Here is an 11,763-nt window from a genome sequence, read left to right on the forward strand (position 1 = left end):
CCACAAATACAATGCAAACATACCATATATACACTTTTTGAGAATTTGCAACAACACCACAAGAAATGTGCCTCCGACCTCTGGAGACCACCTGGAGAAGATTCCAGGCACGTGCTGACAATGATAGAGACTCTTTGCCTTTTTGAAGCTATTAACATACATTTGTTATGTTATACAGAGTAGTATTGTCCGTTCTTTTCCCATTAAAAACGGTCAGATTTGAAAACATTTGTTTAAGCTCCCTGTAATATGTTTGCGTTGCCTATTGGCTTGCTCTCGCGAGAGAGGCTGAGACGGCTGGCTACCTCTCTGGCAAGACGTGCACTTCCCAAGGCTCGGGTCTGTGGGGATGCTTACCTCTTACTGGCAGCAGTTTGCAACAGTTTGCAACAGTTTATCTCGCAGAAGGAGGGGAGAAAGACACGCGGCCCGCTGCCGCCGTGCGCGCTGACGCGCGCGCAGATTTCCATCTCTCCGGATCACGACCAACAAACGGTGGCAAAATATCTGGACCGGTTCCTGGGCCTTCTCCTGGGTCGACTCAGCCTAAAATAAGTGCCTAGTGCGGTGCGCAAACATCGCCACTGGGCAGACAAAGGCGGCCGGTTGTGATTTGGTGTCCACCTACCCCCTCGTCTGCTCTACCGGCCTTTATGTGTGTTTGCTAACGGCAACTTGCCCCAAACGTATGTTGAAGGCTATATGGACGATCTTTGTCTTTATCTTATGTTGTGGGGGCTGTGTGGGGGTAGCGGTGTCGCAGTGGTTAGCGGAACTGCGCTACGAACCCTGCGACCCTCGCTTCTCGCTCACGGACTAATAACAGTGACACATATTTTAACCGGCCCAGGGCTTTCCCCTGAAATGAGTATCTGTGCGGTGCGTATCGACACTAGGAGACAAAGGCGGCCGGGCGTTGGGCTGACCACCCACCCCCACGCGCGCCGAACGAATCTTCATCGGTGCTCGCTAACGGCACTTGCCCAAAACGTCCTGCTTAGGTCATCGGGGGCTCTTTGTCTCTGTGTGTGCCTATCCTCATGCGCGTCTGCCTTTCTGTGCGTGTTGTATCCGCGGCGTCTGTCGTTGCGAGCGTTTGTGCCTTTGTGTGCTTGCGTCCTTCGGGCAGCTAATTACGAAGCCTGAGACACGTGCGGAAATTGGTTTATGAACTCATCCTACATGGTTCATCCACTCGGTCGGCTCGGCCTCAAACGAGCACGCTCTGCTGTGTGGTCATGAACAAGGCCACAAGGGAGACAAAGGCGGAGAGACCTTACGTGGTTAATGCCACATCACTCCAACAGTGCCGCGCCGGCCTTAATAGGCAATTGTAAATTGAACCTGTCTTCGCACGCCGTCACCATCACCATCGTGAGCCAGGGTCTATCCACTGCTGGATGAGGCCCTCTCCCGCACCGTCGCTCCTACGACGCAACGCGTGCCACAATCCGCGTCACTCCCGCACACGTGACCTGATCCCGCTGTTCCTCTCCGCTATGGTTGTCCTCTCTCGGGCTCAATCGCCTCGTTCTACGGAAGCCATCCCGTCACCGAGCTCTTTACTTCCATCCACCCACCGTCTTCCCAGCCGCGCCGAGCGCCGATTAAAATCCTCAACAGTCAACAGCGATGTCTCTAACGTGGCCGTTACGCTCTCCCGTGCAGGTGTTCCCTCTTCCTGCCTCTCAGTCCATGAATGCTGTCTCTCCCGTCTCTTAGTGTAATTCCACAGCATTCGTAGGAAAGGGTTTCTATTTTTTTGCGTTAGATCGCAGTCAAGTATGAATGTGTCGGTAAATCCGCCACCACCCGACGCAGCCAATTAGTAAGGGTTGTAACGTAAACAAAGCGTGCCAATTAGTTACTATTTCGATTTAAAGCTTTCGTGACTGCAGGGATTCATCTTCTGGTTCTTTCGGTAAAGTCACGTAGAAGGGAAGTAATAAAATAATAAAATAAAACATATGTTTTATTTTTATTATTATCTACGTGACTTTACCGAAAGAACCAATACAAATAAAACATATGTTTTATTTTTATTATTTTATTACTTCCCTTCTACGTGACTTTACCGAAAGAACCAAGAAGATGAATTAGTTACTAGTTCAGCACACCGCTGTGTTGGAGAGTAAACCCACAACGTTTGCAATTCGAGTACTATGACGTTCCGCTGGTGATTGCAACACCAGCCAGCTTCATCAGGCGACGCCCAGAATTGTGAAGAAGTCTTCCTATTTGCGGTGGTGGCGGGTTTAACGAGACATTTATATACGCGCGCGATCTAACCCCCAAAAAAACACCTTTGCTGTGGATAGTGTTGGCCGCGAAAGGCTACGTGTTGAACTAATTGCACACGCGCGTACGTCTCTGAGCTTCTGTGTGTACTTGTTTTTTTTTGTTTCGTGGTCACTGGCAGTATCCGTCATTGTCCAGGAACTGGAAGAAATCGTTCCTCTGTAAGCGCTTCGCTCTGTTGACTTTCATTTGCAAATTCATTTTTTTTTCTTCCTAAAGCACTCCATCCAGCTCTTCTTAAAATTTTGCACTCAGTCACATATTCACTTTAAGATGTTTTTTTTGTTCATTTTTTTTTTTTTGTTGCGGTTGCACCCGATTCAAGAGCCGAATGGCTCACAGGGCTATACCTAATAAATGAACTTGAACTTTAATTCATAATTTTGATCCCCGGCCGCCTACAATAATCAAACTAGACAAAGACAAAGATCTCCCGTATTAGCCTCCACATATTTTGGGGCGACTTCTGTTACCGAGCAACTTTGAAGGCCGCAATGGCACACGGGAATAATCAAACTCAGCAACATTCGCCCATAACACCCGTGGCCCCAAAATGTTAGATATACAGTATTATTGACGACGTTTCGGGCAATGGACCTTCTGCATAGTCTATTGTATATTGATTTATATTTTAATGCAGCGTTATTGACGAATGTGTTAAGTTTTTTTTATCATAATAATTTTCTACTCGGATAGTATTTCCTAGGACCGGCTGGATAGGTGTATTGATAGTGATAATTTATCCAATGTTTACTCGGTGCAATGTTGCGTTTCACGTTCGTTGTCTGCTTGGTAGCTTTACTTGGTAACAATGTTTGTTCCTGTACAGCGCCTATACAGATGCTGAGCGGAATAGGACTCTCTATGACTCCAGATTATCAAAGCTTTTACGACGAACTTAAAATAATGATGATGTTAACATTATTATAATTTAATTAAGAATTAACTTTTGTATCGACAAAAGCCACACTCAGTCACATGACTCATTTTCAAGATGGTCCTGGCCGCTCCTGTTGCCTTTTGTTTTTTTAATTTGTGAGATCTTTTCAGCCAATGAGGAGGATGAAACCGGAGCAACTGCATGCGGACAAACCCCACGCATGGCGCGAGGGCGCAACGCTCGATCACCACCGCGCAGATGGAAACAGATTGCGATCATCTTCTTGGTTCTTTCGGTAAAGTCACGTAGAATGGAAATAATAAAATAATAAAAAATAAAACATAATAAAATAATTCTCACCACGTTTCGGCCACAACGCAAGCAGCCGTCCTCAGGTGAAAAAAGATTGCGATTAGTCCACTTGCTCTACTGCCTTTCTCCTGGCGAGCCGGGGGTAGGGGGGGGGGAGTTTCACAACACGTGCGCGGTTTCAGTTTTTGTTCAGTTGCATCTATTAGGTTATAGCCCTGTGAGCCATTCGGCTCTTGAATCGGGTGCAACCGCAACAAACAAAACATTAACAAGAAAAACATCTTAAAGTGATCCATCGACCCTCGCTGGCTGCCATCCGCAGTGCAGGAGTACAGGCCACGTGCATCGCCACGTGTGTGCCACCGCCGACCAGATAATATAAATGACAAATAAGCACGCTGGTACAGGGTCACGTGGCGTCGTGGCGTCATAACGGCTCTTGCACGTGACCACTGATCTGTATCTCGTTTCGACGGCTGGTCTCACCTCGATTAATTATTATTATGATTCTACTACTGTATATCTCTTCATCTCGCTAATGTAAATCTCGACGTGGTTATCTCTTGCGCACACAGCCCTTCTCACCTCTATTGTTTAATTATATTGTTTATCTCTCTCGCCACACTATTGTGGACATCTCTTCGCGTCTCGGCGTGCCACTTCAACGCGAATCCTTCCGGGGCCGCATCGGAAGCGCTCTGACGCTGCGGCCACGAATTCAGCCGACACCCACCGTGACCGTGAACACGCAACGCGAATTATCGTGACCGCTAATCCCAGCCGGGCTGTGGCGTCAGCGTCTTTCACCCCACGAGCATCACGCGCAGCGAGACGCGGCAGGGGCTGCTGCGTTACAAAACACGCGATTCGTATGTTGATCGTCGCAGGCGACACTGATTTCCGCGGATGCGACAGAGTGTTACGCATCACGCAGTGCACGTGGATACCGTACCACCACCATCATCATCATCAATCGCCGTCATCGCTGTCATCGTCACCATCATGGTTGCAATTATGGTCATCATCATCACAATCAACATCATTGTCATCATCATCACAATCACCATCATTGTCATCATCATAATCACAATCACCATCATTGTCATCATCATCACAATCACCATCATTGGCAACATCATCACAATCACCATCATTGTCACCGTTACCGATCGACACAAGACAGAACAATACAAACGAGGCATCACACACAGAAATAAAAAAGGGGGCGTTAAATCAAACCATGACAAGTCATAGAATCGTTCGAGAGAGAGAGAGAATATGAGGGTGCAATATGGGAGGGCGTGTGAATTATTTGATTCCTCGGGTTTCCCTAGCGGCGCGGGGTGGGGGGGGGTATTGGGTGCACTCTACCAAGCGTTTTTGCACAATTATTACGACAACATCACCCCATGCAACAACAACAACAATAATTATAGTGGTGGTGATGATGATAAGGGAACGCAGAAGACACGTTTATAAACACGTGTGTGTGTGTTTACGGGTGAAGGTCTCTCTCTGTGTTTTTTTTTGTTTCTCAACAGCTGCCACCCCCGCATTGTTTTAGGGGGGGCGGGAGTGGCCCCCCTCTTGCTTGTGTTAGAGAAATGTAATTTGGGGCTTTCAATGGCGCAATTACGCGTCCATTTAGATGGGGAGATCGGGCGCCCATAGGATTAACTCGCCCCTAATAGATGCGGCAGCAGCAGCAGCCACATCTCCTGAAAGTAATGCGAATGCAACAATAATAATGATGATGATGGCGAGAATGAATGCGTACGCAGACACACGCAGACACATACAGATACACACACACAGACATACACACACAGACATACACAGACATACACTGCTACAGATACAGACACACAGACTTATACACAGACACACTCACACAGACACACACACAGAGACATATACACGCTGCTACAGATACACACACACAGACATACACACACACAGACACATACAGACACACTCACACACTGTTACGGATACACACACAGACATACACACACAGAGGCATACACACACTGCTACAGATACACACACACAGACACACTCACACATAGACACACTCACACACAGACATAAATACACGCATACACACACACTGCTATTGATACACACACATACATACTCACACGCAGACATACACACACACAGACACACTCACACACAGACATGCACACACACAGACACACTCACACACAGAGACACACACTGCTACAGATATACAGACAGGCAGACATACACACACACACACTGCTACAGATATACGAACATACATATACAAACACAACGACAGATAAACAGGCAGACATACACACACACTGCTACAAATATACAGACATACACACACACACTGCTACAGACAGACATATACACACAACTACAGATATGCAGACAAACACACGCACACTGCTACAGATATACAGAGACACACACACACAACTACAGATATACAGACAGACATACACACAACTACAGATATGCAGACAGACACACGCACACTGCTACAGATATACAGACACACACACACAACTACAGATATACAGACAGACATACACACAACTACAGATATACAGACAGACATACACACACACTGCTACAGATGTACATGCAGGCAGACTTGCACACGCACGTTACTGTGAACACGTGGTCACACAGACAACAAACAACATCCCCGTACAGCCTTGACAGCCTGCTATCAACGAGAACCTACGAAGAGCGGCAATGTTTAAACAGCACACCAGGTACTCATTTGAGGCTGAGTCGACTTAGGGTCCAGGACCGGTTCAGATAATCGTCACTGGTGTTGGCCGTGAGCGGGAATCGATGCGCGACTGTGTCTCGTCACGCACACGCCTAACGTGGTACTGAAAGTCCACGCACGCGACTGCACACACAAACTCTTTAGTTCTTTCAGTAAAGTCACGTAGGTATAAAATAAAATACATAAATAAAATACAAAATTAAAAACAAAATCTAAATAAATCAAAATCTAGATCTTAAAAACTTATGATCTAGATTGCACACACAAAGACAAAGATCCGCCGTATAGCCTTTAATAGACTGTTGGGGCAAGTGCTGTAAGCGAGCGTCTATGAAGATATTGGTACTTTAGCAAATGTTTACTCCCCACAGGAGTACGCTGCGTGTGTACTGGTATGGACAGTGCCTTGTAGGCGATGTATATCTATGTGTAGTCATGTACACATCTGTATATGTAGTACACTACTATACAAATAGACAAATAGTATATAAAGATAAAGATCCCCCGTATAGCCTTATCGGACTTTTAAAACAAGTGCCGTTCGCGAGCACCTACGAAGGCCGGTAGGCCACACGAGGGGGGTGGGTGGCGAGCACCACGTCCGGCCGCCTTTGTCTCCCCAGTGGCGATGTTTACACACCGCACCACGTACTCATTTGAAGCTGAGTCGACCTGTTCTTGGCCGTGAGCGGGAATCGAACTGCTGTGGCCAGGGTCTAGAAGCGCGTTGTGCCAACCACTGCTCTACACCGCTCCACCCCGCACATTCATAACATATTCGTAACTCTTTTTACTTATGAGACCCTTATATCATAATATTGTTTTGCTCTTCACTAGTCTTCGGCGTCCATGTATTTGTACTGCAGCGCCTGTACCATGCACGTGCATTGACCCCTGAAATCGCAGGGAATGTAAGAAAAACACCACTAAATACATGCGGTGGACATTTAGAAAGTGTGGTGGTGACTTGGGGAGGTCTGCATCCAGCAGTGGGTTGAGCATGGCTGATGATGATGATGACGCTGATGATGATGACGCTGATTATAAGCCAGAGTTTTACGAATGTCATTGCAATACCCGAGGACGTTCAGAACGCAGAGACGGTCCTAAGAATATTCCAGAAGTATCCCCTCGAGTACAAGAAATGTGATTATTTTTTTTTTGGAAGAGCGTGACGCTAAAGCCATTATTAAGCAGGCAGTCAGGAGTAGTTTTGGTGGTACATGTTGTTTATGTCGTTTATTGTGAAAATTCGGTCACAGTTCCTATGATCACTGTTACATTGCTTTTATGGCTTTATTTTGGTGATTTCGAAAAGTTTTTTTTGGTTTGGCCATGTTTGTGTTGTTGTAGTATGGAGTTAGACTGGTGGCCTTAATCTAAGTTGTCTTGTGGTTGTTGTTTGACTTGCATCCCACTGGGATTTTTGTACATATCCTTGGTGTACGGTGCCTTTTCTGCAACATTTTGCAGTCTTTTCTTGGATTTTCTGTTGGCACTTAGTCACATAATCACTTTAAGATGTTTTCTTGTTCATGTTTTTGTCTTTGTTTGTTGTGGTTGCACCCGATTCAAGAGCCGAATGGCTCACAGGGCTATACCACCAAATAAATGAAACTGAAAAAGTCAAAGCAGCAACGATGTTCTTCTGCCCTTTGACAATCCGCCGCTGGATGAATCCGGCCTCGCCACGTTCGTGTCGGTGGCGAGGACGTCTTTGACCATACTTCACCACCCTCCTGGCCAGTGGTGGCAAGTCGCTGGAGGCAGGGAGGGAGGGTTGCGAGACACCCACGTGACACTTTCCATGTCACGCGCCTCCGGCATTGAGCCAGAGTCGAACTCATGCTCCATCATGCCGCCCGGCTCACCTCCGACTAGCGCCGTTGGTTTGGTACGCTGAGAAAGAAGTTGAACATACGTGCGACGATCCGCATTTACGACGTTTGTATAATTCGACCGCGGATCGATTTGCGACGCAGAAACTTGATTTGCGACGCATCTTCCGATACGACTCCGAACGCATTCGAACGACTTGGGCGCGTGGAGTATTTTCAAGTGCGTGCGTGTAGATGTTTGCCGATTTCGCCCCGTCCAATTTGACCGATAAGAGAAGAAACACATCGGCAAGTGGTATTTAACCGCTGTTTCTAACGTCTATGGGAACATGTGATCCGATTTAAGACGCGAACGTATCGTGTGTGTGTGTGTGTTAGCGCGCTGAGTTACGAATCCGGCTACCTGAGTTCGATTCCCGCTCACGGCCAACCGCAGTGACGATTATCTGAACCGGTCCCGGGCCTCCCCTAGGTCGACTCAGCCTCAAATGAGTACCTGGTGCTATGTGTAAAAACCAAGGCCGTAATTATAATATATATTTGGGGGGGCCACATCCCCCCCCCCCCAATATATACTAAAATTGCTATGCTATGTAAATAAAAACAACAATTTTCTAAATCTTGGCCACAATATCTGGACTTGTCTTCATATACCAATGCATAGATTTCTACTCTTGGTTCTTTCGGTAAAGTCACGTAGAAGGGAAATAATAAAATAATAAAAATATAAAACAATAAAAATTCTCACGACGTTTCGACTGCAACACAAGCAATCATCATCAGGTGTGAAATCCACAGCAATAAAATTAGAAAAAAGTGGCGTTTTTTTCTGTTCATATGATTGTGGTTATGGTTGTACTTTATTAATCCCTAATGAAACAATAAATGGTAAAAAAAAAAGTTAAAACAGAACAACGTAAATACAATGTACTATTAGACATTATTGTAAAAAATAAATGAAAAGTCCATCCCATGTGTTAGTGAATTTTTTAATATTTTAGGCAGGAAATGAGTTTTCAAAATTTAGATATTTTTCTAGGTTGGGACTCCCAGACACCCTGGAAGATTTGGTCCCCCCCCAGTGTTGACTCCATGGCTACGGCCTTGGTAAAAACATTGCCACTAGGGAGACAAAGGCGGCCGGGCATAGTGCTGGCCACCCACCCCCTCATGTACCCTTCCAGCCTTCATAGGTGCTCGCTAACAGCTCTTGCCCCTACAGTCTGTTAAGGCTTTGTCTTTGCTGTGTATATATATAAGCGCAATTTCGCTAACCACTGCGCCACCGCTCCACGCTGCGTTTCTACCTCTCTCGCGGCTCGCCGCCATGCACGGACGCGAATCCCCGCTGCCTCCACACAAAAGCCCCACGCCAGCCAGCGAAGAAAGGGAAACATCTCGACCAAATTGGGGCCATAATGTGCCCTAAGCAAGTGTAAAGGCTGAGCCCCACTACCTCTGTACGGGCCCGCTTCCTGCCCCCTCGTTATTCATGCGTCCACAAAGCAGCTGCACGCTGACTTCGCGTTTCAAGTGACCCGTGTGCAGTGCATAACTTAAAGCCGGGCAGCGCGTCTGCACGTTCTGTGTGTGTGTTTTGTGTGCTGCATGTGTGTGTGTCTGTGTGCGTGTGTGTTTTGTGTGCTGCGTGTCTGTTTGTGTCTGTATGTGTGTGTGTGTTTTGTGTGTTTTCTGTGTCTGTGTATGTGTGTGTTTTGTGTGCTGCATGTCTGTTTGTGTCTGTATGTGTGTGTGTTTGTGTGTTTTGTGTCTGTGTGAGTGTTTTGTGTCTATGTATGTGTGTGCGTGTTGTGGGTGGTGCATGTGTGTTTGTGTCTCTGTGTGTGTTTTGTGTGCTGCATGTGTGTTTGTGTCTATGTGTGTGTGTGTTTTGTGTCCTGCATGTGTGTGTCTATATGTGTGTGTGTTTTGTGTGCTGCGTGTGTGTTTGTGTCTGTATGTGTGTGTGTGTGTTTAATGTGTCTGTGTATGTGTGTGTGTGTTTTGTGTGCTGCGTGTGTGTTTGTGTCTGTATGTGTGTGTCTACGTGTGTGTTTTGTGTGCTGTATGTGTGTTTGTGTCTATGTGTGTGTGTTTTGTGTGTTGCATGTGTGTTTGTGTCTATGTGTGCGTGTGTTGTGTGTGCTGCATGTGTGTTTGTGTCTATGTGTGCGTGTTTTGTGTGCTGCATGTGTGTCTGTGTGTGTGTTTTGTGTGCTGCATGTGTGTTTGTGTCTGTATGTGTGTGTGTTTTTTGTCTGTGTGTTTGTGCGTTTTTGTCTCTGTAGTTGTCTTTGTTGTGTCTGCATGTGTGTGTGCTGCATGTGTGTTTGTGTCTGTATGTATGTATGTGTGTTTGTATGTGTGTGTGTGTTTGTTGTTTTGTCTCTGTAGTTTTCTTTGTTGTGGCTGCATGTGTGTGTGTTTTGCATCTGTTTGTGTGTGTGTCGCGTGTCTGTGTGTACGTGTGTGCCTATATGGGGAGCGGTAGTGTAGCGGTTAGCGCCTTTGCACTACGAACCCGGCGACCCGCGTTCAATTCCCACTAACAGGCCAACACCAGTGATGATTATGCGAACCGATCATGGGCCTCCCCTAGGTCGACTCAGCCTCAAATGAGTATCTGGTGCGGTGTGTAAACATCGCCATTAGGGAGACAAAGGCGGCCGGGCGTGGTGCTAATCACCCACCCCCTCGTGTGCCGTGCCGGCGTTCATAGGTCCTACTCGCTAACAGCACTTGCCCCAACAATCTGTTAAGGCTGTACGGGGGATCTTTGTCTTATGGCGTCGTGGTTATGAATCTGCTAACGTTAGCTGGGAATCGAACTCAGGTCACGGAATTTAGAGCAAAGCGCGCTCACCACTGACCCACCGCTCCTCCCCCCATGATAAGCAGATTATGATCGCATTGTGCTATGAACCTGAGTTAGATTCCCGGCACACGGCTGAACAATAACTGGCGAGCGAAATCTGAGCCGGTCCTGGGCACCGCACACTTCTTCACGTACAGATCTCGCATTGACCAGCGTGGTGATGTATGGTCAAAGCAAATAATCCCCGTGAACGACATGAGGGAGGCATTCATCCAGCAGCGAGTTGGCAAAGGAATGTACAGTGATTTTATTCATATTGTTGGATTTGAAGTTTTGTGACTGCAAGAATCCATCATACTCTTTGGTTCTTTCGGTAAAGTCACGTAGATGAAAAAATAATAATAAAATACAATAATAAAAAATAAAATTAAATACAAAATAACAATTATTTCTTGCCGTGGCTGTCCTACCTGATGACGGAGGCTTGTGTTGCTTCCGAAACGTCGTGGTTGAATTTAGTTATTTTCATTTTAATGAAATGTATATTTTTAGGATGTTTTTATTTTTTTATTTTTTTATTTTTATTTTCACCTACGTGACTTTACCGAAAGAACCAAAGAGTATTCATATTGTTGTTCGATAGCTGACGTTATCATGACTCAAGCTGCCCCTATTCCAGAAAGCCGAGGGGCTGATAAAACACGTGGTCTAAAACAGACGTTTGTATTTACGTGTGAATTTCGTGGATCTCTGCTTTATATTTTACGTAAATATTTGTATTCTTGAAATGTTTAATAATGTTTTTCTTTTATATTTTCTTAATATGTTAAATATATGTTTTCATATT

Source organism: Lethenteron reissneri, chromosome 8, assembly GCF_015708825.2.
Source record: "Lethenteron reissneri isolate LAM-NWPU_2019-01 chromosome 8, ASM1570882v1, whole genome shotgun sequence".
NCBI classification, from domain to species: Eukaryota; Metazoa; Chordata; class Hyperoartia; order Petromyzontiformes; family Petromyzontidae; genus Lethenteron; species Lethenteron reissneri.